Source organism: Zingiber officinale, chromosome 7A (assembly GCF_018446385.1).
Source record: "Zingiber officinale cultivar Zhangliang chromosome 7A, Zo_v1.1, whole genome shotgun sequence".
Classification (NCBI taxonomy): domain Eukaryota; kingdom Viridiplantae; phylum Streptophyta; class Magnoliopsida; order Zingiberales; family Zingiberaceae; genus Zingiber; species Zingiber officinale.
The window spans coordinates 110,416,500-110,427,693 of record NC_055998.1 but is presented as its reverse complement, the minus strand read 5'-3'; the positions used below and the strand labels follow the sequence as shown (position 1 = coordinate 110,427,693).

The window sequence follows — 11,194 nt, the reverse complement described above, 5'->3', positions numbered from 1 at the left end:
TTAAAGAAAGACTAAGTTGAAGTTTAGGATGAGGTTTGCATTCAATTTGATTATTGAACCTCAAAACTTCAAAATTTTAGGTTTCCTAAAGATTTAGGAACTCTCAGTCATTGTTGGTGTAATGACAGAAATTTAGAGCATGTTTTGAGGGGGAGATACTCCTTAAAGACATGATATTTTTTTTCATAACAAAACAATGGAAGGTTTAAATCTTCATTGTTATGTATACTCTAGGATGAGCATTTGGGCACAATAAAGGGTATAAGACTTTTATTGTGATGTTGTGAACAACAAGTGAGGTTGTGAACAACATGTAAAAAAGTCTTCAAGGGAGAGTTTTTGATGTGTGCCAAAGGGGGAGAATGTAGGGTTTAAGTTAGGAAACCTTCATTACCCAAAGGGGAGGCTACCCTCTTGGAAAGGGGGAGAATGAAGGAAACTCTCATCCATGCTTTGACATGAAGAAGAAGTTAAGGCTATGAGATTAGTCTAACTTAAATGTATTATCAAATATCAAAAAGTGGGAGATTATTGCTGCAATTTCCCTAGGTCAAGGTTGACCAGTTTGACTAAGCTTGAGTTGACTCAAGCTTGAGTCTTGGTATTTGAGTTTTGATATTTGACAATGTATAGAAATTGTAGTTGTAATTGTCTGTGTGGGGATATTGTTGGTGCAATTCCCCTCTAGTCAAGGTTTAACCAGTTTGATGAGAAGAAGAGTCAAGTAGGTCAAAGGGTTAACCACATACTTGATTGGGAAAGTCCTAACTGGAAGTTAGGCAAGGTAAAGGTCAACGGGAAGGTTGGTAGCAGAAGGAAAATCCTGGTGTGTGAAGCTAGGTGAAAGTCTTGGTGAGTGAAGCCAAGTAGTTGTGAAAAACCATAGTGAGTGAAGCTAGGCAGATAAGAAGTCCTGGTGAGTGAAGCCAAACAGTTGAAAAATCCTAGTGAGTGAAGCTAGGTGAAAAGCCCTAGTGAGTGAACCTAGGCAGATGAGAAGTCCTGGTGAGTGAAGCCAGATAGTTGGAAAATCCTAGTGAGTGAAGCCAGGTAAAACCCTTGTGAGTGAAGCTACGTAGTGAAAAAGTCTTGGTGAGTGAAGTCAGGCATGTGGAAATCCAGGTGGGTTAAGGTTGACCGGACACTTGGTGATTGGAAGTCCAAGTAAGTCAAAGAATTGACCGAACACTTGGCACAAGGAGAAAAGTCCAAGTGGATCAAGGGATTGACCGGACACGTGGTAAAGAAGTCTTACAAGTGAGGATTGACCAGATGCTAGGTAATAAGAAGTTCCAACAAGTCAAGGTTGGAAGTTAGGGAACCCTAGACTTATGTTTGGAAGTTAGGGTTTGGTAATCAACTAGGTTAGTCAATTACCGAAGCTTAATCGATTAGGATTTTGATAGTGGATGTGTGAGTGAGGGTCAGATCCTTGGATTAGTCATCTCTTCTTGAGGTGGATACTAAGTAAATCCATCTTGTTAGCATTGGAGAGTTTGGCTTCAAATTTATTCCGCTACACATCATCTACGAAGCAAGCGAACGAGCGCAACAAGCTATTCAACCCCCCCAGCTCTGAATGTTCTAACAAAGGAGACATTGAACTTACCTACATTGAGTCCAAGTCAAATCTAACTAACATCTTTACCAAACCTCTCCCTAAATCTAAATTTAGCAATTTATGCTAATAATTAGGAATGTGCATGATAGATTAGAATTTAATCTTTTACCTAAATTTACATGCAAGCAATTTTCAACTTCTAGGTCACTTCTACTTTTACTTTTTTTTTTTAATTTAAAAATTTCCCATTTCTCTTTGTTTTAAAAAACTATTACAGACTTAGCCTAGGTCTTCCCTTAGATAACATTATTCTATAGTTTTAGACAACCTACATCTCATAAGCATAGTAGGATTACCTTGCTTTTGTATTCAAAATATAGAATGACATGAGATGCATAGGACTTTGTCTAGACTTCAGATGCTTATATCAGTGCATCAAAATAAGTTTGGGTAAAAAATATAGTGATCACGTTAAGTAGTCTTTCTTAGTAGATAACTAGATGGATGTATATACTTAACTTGACTAACCAAATGAACGTTGCTATCTTCTGGTAGTTAGTTAGTAACTCCAGGTTAGATATTTAATGATAATATTTAGTTGAATATTATTTTTAAAGTAATATTAGGTTAAGGGGAGGATATGTTTTCAAAACTGCTTTAAATTTGTTTTTTAAACTATTTTGAAAAATACTTTCTGAGTGTGCTGAAAATCACTTTGAAAACCATTACTTGTCATAGCGTGTTTGAAAATTGTTTTCAAATTGCAACTATTTTTGAAAAATATTTTTTAAAAGTCTTTCAACTATTTTTGAAAAGTTTCTATAATTATGTTTACAAAATTTTGTGTGAAAAAATACTCTATGCCTTGAAAAAATACTTTGAAAACCCTTTTTTTTTAAAAACAAATATTTTAAAAATATTTCTAAAATTATTTTACTTTAATTTCTTTGAAAATGTTTTGCAAACTTCTTACAAAGTTTCATAAATTGTTTTGAAAATTGCCTTGAAGTTATTTTGAAGAATATTTTATAAAATACTTTCAAAACTTGCTTTGAAAAATGTGTTAAAAAAATTCCTCTCAAAGATGCTTTAAAATTTACTTTGAAATTCTTGTCATTAACCTTGAAACCTTAACAATTATCTTGAATTGTTTAGAAATAATCTTCCCTAGAATACACCTACAATTTTTTTTTTTGATGAAAAGTTTAATACTTGATATAGTTACCTATTTCATACTTTCTCTTGCTTAGTTGCATTTTTTTTTATGAATGTTAAAGGGGGAGGGAAAAAGTTTAAGTAAGAAAAAGTAAGAAAACTAATAAATTTTGGAAAACTTAATTCTAACATGATCAAGAGAATAAAATACAAATCTAAATTATTTAAGTTCTCTTAAATCATTTTTATATTGCTATTTCTTTTTTTTTTTTTTGCATATTTTTCTAACTTTAACCCAAGTTATTATTACATCAAAAAGGGAGAGATTATTGATATAGTTGACACTAATGATCAAATATAAGCTTTGATAAATGACAAATGGATTATGTTGGGGTAATTTCCCTAGGTCAAGGTTAACCAGTTTGACTAAGCTTGAATTGAGTCAAGCTTGAGTCAACATTTGAGTTTTGATGTTTGACAATATAAGAAGATTGCTGGAGCAATCGCCCGATTATGGAGATGGTCAAAGGGTTGACCAGATTGATGAGAATACAAGTCAAGTAGGTCAAGGTTGACAGAAGACTTAACTGGGAAATCCTAACTGGAGGTTAGGCGTATGGAAAGTCCTAATTGGAGGTTAGGCGTATGGAAGACCTAACTGGAGGTTAGGCGTATAGAAGTCCTAACTAGAGGTTATGTGTATGGAAGTCCTAACTGGAGGTTAGGAAAATTGGAAAGTCCAAGTGTGATCTTGGTAAAGGAGAAATTCTTGGTGAGGAGCCAGGCATTTGGGAAGTCCTGGTGAGCAGTCAGACAACTGAAAGTCCAAATGTGATCTTGGAAAAGGAGGAAGTCCTGGTGAGGAGCCAGGCAATTGGGAAGTCCTGGTGAGGAGCTAGGCAACTGAAAGTCCAAGTGTGATCTTGGCAAAGGAGGAAGTTCTGGTGAGGAGCCAGGCAATTGGGAAGTCCTGGTGAGGAACCAGGCAACGGAAAGTCCAAGTGTGATCTTGGCAAAGATTGTAAGTCCAAGCATGTGGTCTTGGCAAGGTAAGTCCTAGTGTGACTTGGCAAGGAGAACTCGATAACTAGGATGAGGCCGAAGGAAGCTCTTGAAGGTAAGGCGTGAAGGATGGGGAGATATCCGAGAGACGCAAGGCTGATGGAGGAGGCTAGAAGGCTAGTTTGAGGTTGGTCAGGTATGACCAAATGCTAGGCACGGAGACCCAAAAGGTTACGGTTGACCAAGAGTTGGGTTAGAGATTCTGGACTTGAGTTCGAGTCAAGTCCAGACTGGTCAATCGATCGGGCGATCAATTGAACCAAGGTCCAATTGATTAATCGATCGATTGGAGTATGCTGCGATTAATTTGATCGATTGGGATGTGAAATCTTGAGTACAGAAGCATTCCCAATCGATCAAACGATTGATTGGGAGCTGCCAATCTATTGGTCGATCGATTGGGCAGCAGAAGCTCTCGCGCGATCGCGAGAGCACAGAAAGGTTCTAAATCGATCGGGCGATTGATTCAGGCAGTCCCAATCGATCGGTCGATCGATTGGGAAGTGACCGTTGGGCAGGAAACGAGCGATGGACGGCTGGGATGGAGTGGTGCTGACGTGACAATCGATTAGGGATAAATTGGATCGATTGGGAGCACTATTTAAAGCCTGGGCGAAGCGTTTTCTTCGCCTGTTCTTTACGAGCTTTCTTCTTGTGATTTTGCTGCGATCTTCAACGACTTTCTCCGATCTTCACCATCAGTTCTTGAAGGCTCTTGAGAGTGTTCTCTCAAAGTTCAAGAGGCAACTACAAGCACAAGTAAGCAAGAAGAGAGTGTATTCATTTGTATTTGTATTTCTCGTTCTTGTGTAAGTGTTGTGTTGTAGTGTGAGTTTGTAGGAGGCTTCTCCGCCTCCGGCTGTAACGACCCGATTTTCCTTATTTCGAGTTCCAAATGTCCATAAAAATATTTGAAAATGCTTTTAAAATATTCTAGAGATTTTTAGAAAATTTTAGAGTATTTTTATGCAATTTTTGGAGTTCATTTGGTATTTTTACCAAGAGAAAGAAGTTTAAAAAATAAATAAATAAATAAATGTGTTGAAACTAGGTCTCGAACCAGTGACCTCGGGTCAGACACGACCCAACCGGACGCGGCTCGACCAGCTGAGCCAGCGAGTTTTTGTTAATTATATATGGAGCAATATGTATATAAGTAGTAGTTAGGAATAGGGAATAAATAGGAAGAAAAATAGTTGCAGCCGAGACTCGAACCCGCGAGCCCTGACTTAGTCAAAGCGCAGCCAACCAACCGGTCTACGAAAGCTTTGTTAACTATATAAGAGGTGGAATATATTTAAGCTATAGTTAGAGCGTTTTGAATAAAAGAGGAATAAAAGTGCGCGGCTGGGATTCGAACCCATGAGCTGGGCTTTAAGCAAAACCGGCCCAAATCAGCTGAACTACACGGACTTTGGCAACCTAATATGGAGAGAATTGGTATTAAAGCGTGGTTGTGATTAAACCCGAATATAAGAAAGGGTATTAGGTTTTTATTTTCAGAAAAATCAAAAATTTTCTCTCAAAATCTCTTCTCTTCTCTTCTCGCGACGGCGCCGACTCTTCTCGGACGAAATCGCAGCAGTGAGCAAGGGTTTCTCCGACGCCGACGAGGGCTTTTCCGGCTAGTCTTCACCCGTGCAAGGTCATCCCGACGGAGAAGAACTTGCGGGCACATGAGGAAGCCGAAGATTTTGCAAGACCCGAGCCCTCCGAAAACCCTAAGGCCTAGACCTTCCTCTCCTTCGGTTGTAAGTCCAAGAACCCTCGGTAAGTACTACTCACCTGCGGTAGGAGTTGCTCCGAGCTTCGATTTGCTTTCTTGGCTTTCGGATGGTTGTGTACAACATGCGTTTTTGGTTTTCTTCTTCCTAAGTGTTGTTGTAACAAGATCTTAGATCCTGTTGTGCCGTAAAGTATAAGTATTGTAGTGTATTTTAGCTTGTTTTCTGTGATTCTGTGAAGGTATAGTTTGAATAAGTTACATGTGAATTGGTTGTGTTATTAGGGATTAATAGAATCGATTCAAGATTGTGTTTTCCTTTCTTGCAAATCTGTGGAAGCAAGTTTAGAGATTTTTGGTTGCCTACAAGGGTTTTAACTGTAAATTGGTGTATATAGGTCTTTCTATAAAATTTACAGCAAGTTTAACTTGAGTTAGGCAAAGAAAAGGGGCACGGGTAGTTTCTTTAGGGTTGCTGTGCAATTCGGTTATTTAGTTGACCATGAGAAAGCATATGCTTGTTGATTGACATGTAGTTCCCTTCATGTTGTTACCTTGTTAGAGGATTTAAATGGATTCTTGTTAAGAATTTGTTAAGAGTTTATTAGGAGTCTTTCTTTTAATTGCTAGAGAAATTAGAGATTTCACATGCTATTTGTAATGCTAGATTTGAGTCAGTTGCTTTTTCTTTAAGCAAGTGCAGATTCATTTATGTTTTAATTTAGTTTCGAATAAAGGAGCATGCTGTAAGAAGTTTTAATTCTGAGCCTATAGTATCAACTTGAACAGTATCAACCCTTCAGTTTCCTTTTTGCTGCCTTACCTTGGTTAACTCCCTTTTTACTGCCATGAGTTTGATATAGAAGAGGAGAAGGAACTTTAAGGGTTTTAGCATGTGTTTAAGTATTCCATCTTATGTTAACTTTGCAGATTTTAGTTTATGTGCACATAACTGGGCATGAACAGCATGTATAGGAAGCTCAAAGTTGCATTCTTTTGCCCTATTTTTATAGCATGATTAGTAAGCTTAAAGTAGTTCTCTTTTGCTCCATTTTGTAGCATGATTAGCAAGATCAAATTAGTTTTCTTTTGCTCTATTTGGTGGCATGATTAGTAGGATCAAATTAGTCTTCCTTTGCTCTACTTTGTAGCATGATTAGTAAGATTAGATTAGCTTTCTTTTGCTCTTATCACAACATGTTTAGTAAGTCCAAGTTCGCTTTCTTTTGCTCTATTTTATAGCATGTTTAGTAAGTCCAAGTTAGCTTTCTTTTGCTCTATTTTACAACATGATTAGCAAGTTTGAATTAGTTTTCTTTTGCTCTATTCTAGAGCATGATTAGTAAGTTCAGATGTGCTTTCTTTTCCTTTGTTTTATAGCATGTTTAGAAAGTTCAGATTTGTTTTTCTGTTGCTTTGTTTTATAACATGCTTAGAGAGAGTCTAGATTTGTTTCCCTTATATTGTTTTTATATAGCATGCTTAGTTAATTGTAATCCTACACTTGTTAGGTATATCTAAAGGATTCCAATAAACTCTAATAAAGGATTATGAGAAAACTGAGTAAAAAGAAAAAGGACTAAAGTCTAGTTAAAAAGAGATAACAAGTAAATTAAAGTAAGAGGCTAGTACCCGACTTCCGAGGTTGTCGTTAAACAAATCCAGGTGACCAATTCCGAGGTTTTGGCCCTGGTAAGACCGAGGTCTTTATCCTCATAGGGCTGGAGGCTCGCTACCCCAGTCACTATTAGAGAGCGCGCAAAACAAAGATGGTACTAAGCCTGGGCCCAAAGAAGAAAAGAAAAGAAAAGAAGAAAGAAGAAGAAAGTAAAATATAGAAATTAAAAGATTAATTTCTATTACAAGGATATAAGAAAATATAATAAGTTTTATGCTTAGAATAAATAAAAAGTTAGTTTCTTTAATTCTAAGCTTACAGTGTTCATTTCTTATTATCCTATTAGATAGTGAGCATGTTTAGTATTCAGTTTCATTTTCTGTATACCATGAGCACATGCAGATTTGCTTTAGCATTTCAGTTTCAGTATTATTGCATTTCTTTTATGCGCTTCGAGTTTTTGTGAGATAGATTAGTACTTACTAAGCGTTTTCGCTTATAGATCTTTGTTTTTTTTCCTCCTACCGCAGATAAAGGAAAAACTAAGATATGAAGGGAGACGACAGGATGGTGGTGGTGATGAAGGTGTGTGATGTTTGGACTGTGGAGAGATCCAGGATTAGCTGACAAACCTGTTAAGACCTTCTATTTAATTCTTTTAGATTGCCTTAAGTGTTATTTTGAGTTGAGATTGTATTTAAGTTATTCTGCACTTGTATGTAGTTCACTTGTATTATTCGTGGAGTGATGTAGTTGGTTGCTTACTAGAGTAGTTTCTTTCTTTTACTGTTGATTTATTACTGCGTGGTTATGAATAAAATGTGTTCCAGCCGCCTGTGGCTGCGTATATATTGTTTGTATTATGGATTTGGTCACCGGTACAGGGGAGATTCTGTCGAAATTTTTCGGTAGGAATTCCTCTGAACTGTGATAAATCTAAGTATTGCTAATAATAGCGTCAGTGACACTAGATAGAGAGTTGTAGTTAGGTAACATTCGCCCTTAGAGAGTAGAAGTAAGAAGGGTGGGTTGTTACACCGGCTGCGACCGAGAAGGAGGTTTTTATAGTGGAGATAGCGTGTCATGTGTGGATCCTTAGATTAGTCACCTCATCTTGAGGTGGATATCAAGTAAATCTACTTGTTAGCGTTGTATAGTTTGTCTTCGAGTTGTATTCCGCTGCTAACCATCAAGACGAAGCAAACGACGCAAACGCGCGATGAACCGCTATTCACCCCCCCTCTAGCGGGCATAAAGGTCCCAACAATTGGTATCAGAGCGAGACCGCTCTTCTACGGACTAAACGCCAAGAGAGCAAGAAGCTAGAGGAAGAAGAAGATGGATTTGGAAGGACCACTCGGATGGGACATCCGGATTTCACCTCCGTACGACAAAGAAAATTTTAATTCATGGAGGAATCGGTTGGAGACTTGGTTCCAAATGGATTGGAACCAATGGGTGGTCTTGGAAGACCCATTTGAAGCTCCTACAGACAAGAAGAGTAAACACCTCCGACCTCGGCATTGGACCGAAGAGCAACAAGAGCAATCGAAGGCGAACAAGGAGGTAACGAGAATTTTGCATAATTTACTACCTTCTAATATTTTGTTGAGTGTAGGTGAAACCACAAATGCAAGTGATCTTTGGAAAAAGATCATTGCCTATCATGAAGACCCTACACAAGTCCAAGGAGTGGAAGAGCCCAAGGAGAAGGGCTTATTGGTCCAAGAAGAGAAGGACCAATCCGATGTTGACACGAGGTCAACATCCAAAGAAGAGGAGGAAGAAAAGATGCAATCCGATGTTGATGAGAGGTTAACATTCAAGGAGAAAAAGGAAGAGAAGAAAGAGGTGGAAGAGGAGAGATCTTTCACATCCTCAAGAGATGAAGAAGTGGCAGAGTCTACAGCCTCAAGTGAAGAGGAAGAAATAGAAGATGATGCCATCTCTACATTGCAAGAAAAATCAAATGGAGGATCAAGCATCAACCCTATAAGCAAAGGTATAAAGATTTCAATTATTAAAGATAAAAATCATATCATTTACTTTAAGTGTAGGGAGAATGGACACTACAAGAGCAAATGCCCCAAATTGGCCAAGAAGAAGGGCCAAGTAGCAACAAAGGGCAAATAAAAGCTCAAGGAGACCAACTCCACAATAAAGAGAAGCAAGGAGCACATTGTGTGCTTCTCTTGCAATCAGAGAGGACATTACCGAAGTCAATGTCCTAAAGGAAAGAAGCCAACCAAGGTAAATTTTATTAATGCAAATTCTCTTAGAAATGATAAAAAGCATGCTAGTTCAAATTTAAATCGTTGTAATGCTGTTTATCGTGAAAATAGAATGCATGATAAACCTAAGGACAAATATATACCTCCTCATGCTAGATCTACCATACCTAAGATTAGGAATGTAGATAACTACTTAGGCAACAATTTTAAGGACTTTAGATATAAGCCTAAGGCTAGCAATACTCATAGGAATCAACAAAAATCCAAATATATGGATTTAGTAAGGGAAAACCAAGTCTTAAGGTCAAGATTTGATAACTTAGAGAGAACCTTAGCAAGAATGGAAAACTTGCTTAAGGGGAAAAGTGAGCACAACCTTGGAAAAGCTAGACAAGAGTCATCCAATGACTATAGAGGTTTGGGATACAAATCCAAAGTCAAGAAGGATGTGACTTCCTTTTATAGGTTCCATATAGCTATGGAACCAAACCTAGGACTAGTGGTCAAGCTAAAAGTACAAGGGAAGTTGTCCATAAGAGTACTTTTGCAAAGACCAATGTGACTAAGACTTCTAAGAAGTCTAATAATGTCACAAAGAAGGTCACAAGGGATACCATCCCTAAAGGTGATCTAGTAAAGGTGACTAAGGCTCCAAAAAGGCCAAACAAAGTCACAAAGAAGGTTACAAGGGAAGTTATTCCTAGAAGTGACCTAGTAAGAGTGACCAAGGCTTCTAAGAAGCCTAGAAAGGTCCTTAGGAAGGTATCTAGGGAAGTCATCCCTAGTGAATACCTAGAGCATCCAAGGAGCACCAATAGGTTTTGGGTTCCTAGGAGCATATTTTCTACACCCTAGATGGGTTTAGAGAGTGTCAACTCAAATTGGAAGGGTAGTTAACCCAACCTTATTAAAGTTGACACTTGAGAGTATTTTTAAGGTTATTGTTAACCTTTGAAAATGAAAAGGATTATGGAGTTACTCTTTGGAAGAGTAATATATGTGCCAAAATTTGAAGAGTTGAACTTAATCTAAATTGACACACTTAAGAAAAGTATAAGAAAAATCAAGTTAGAATTTTGATACTTTCTTAAGGAATTAAGAGAAAATCCAGGCTTTAATCAAATGAGATTAAGCCTTGAAGGGCAAAAAGGTGCCAAGTGTTGAGGAATTGAAATTAATCTAAAATTGGTACACCTAAGGAAACATAAGAAATACCAAATTGGGATTTTGGTATTTTCTTAGGGTAATTAAAGGGAAATCTAGGTCTTAATGCAAGATGTTTACTCTTTAGAAGAGTAAAATGTGTCAAACTTTGAGGATTTGAACTTAATTTAAATTGACACATTTAGAAAAGGATAAGAAATGCCAAGTTGGGGGTTTTGGCATTTTCTTAGAAGGTTAAAGGCGAATCTAAGCCTTAATTTGATTTCACTTACTCCTTGAAAGAGTAAAATGTGTCATACTTTGAGGAATTTATTTAATTTAAAATATCACAAATGCAAAAAGAAATACCAAGTTGAAAATTTGGTATTCTATTGAGGGGTTAAGGGAAAATTTAAACCTTAATCAAATTAATTACTCTTTGGAAGAGTAAGTTGTGCTGAACCTTGAGGAATCACATCAAAGGTAAGTTGGCATACTTGGAGAAAGGATAAGAAATGTCTAGTTGAGATATTAGTATGTTTTTAAGGGATTAAGAGCAAAATTAAGTCTCAATCTAAATGTTTGATCCTTAAAGAGAGTAATATGTGCCAAACAAATATTTGAGGATTGAATTTTTAATTTTAATTGGCACAAATAAAAAGGGGGTAAAAGAAATGTCAAGTTAGGTTTTGGCATTCCTT

The 11,194-nt window shown here is 37.1% G+C and overlaps 1 long non-coding RNA gene across 1 annotated transcript; it reads left to right on the top strand.

Moving 5' to 3' along the window:
- The first annotated feature begins 5,275 nt into the window (after positions 1-5,275).
- On the top strand, positions 5,276-7,905 carry LOC122000372. Its single transcript, XR_006117111.1, has 2 exons — positions 5,276-5,548; positions 7,650-7,905. It is a non-coding gene; the product is annotated as an uncharacterized LOC122000372 (long non-coding RNA).
- The last annotated feature ends 3,289 nt before the right edge of the window (positions 7,906-11,194 follow it).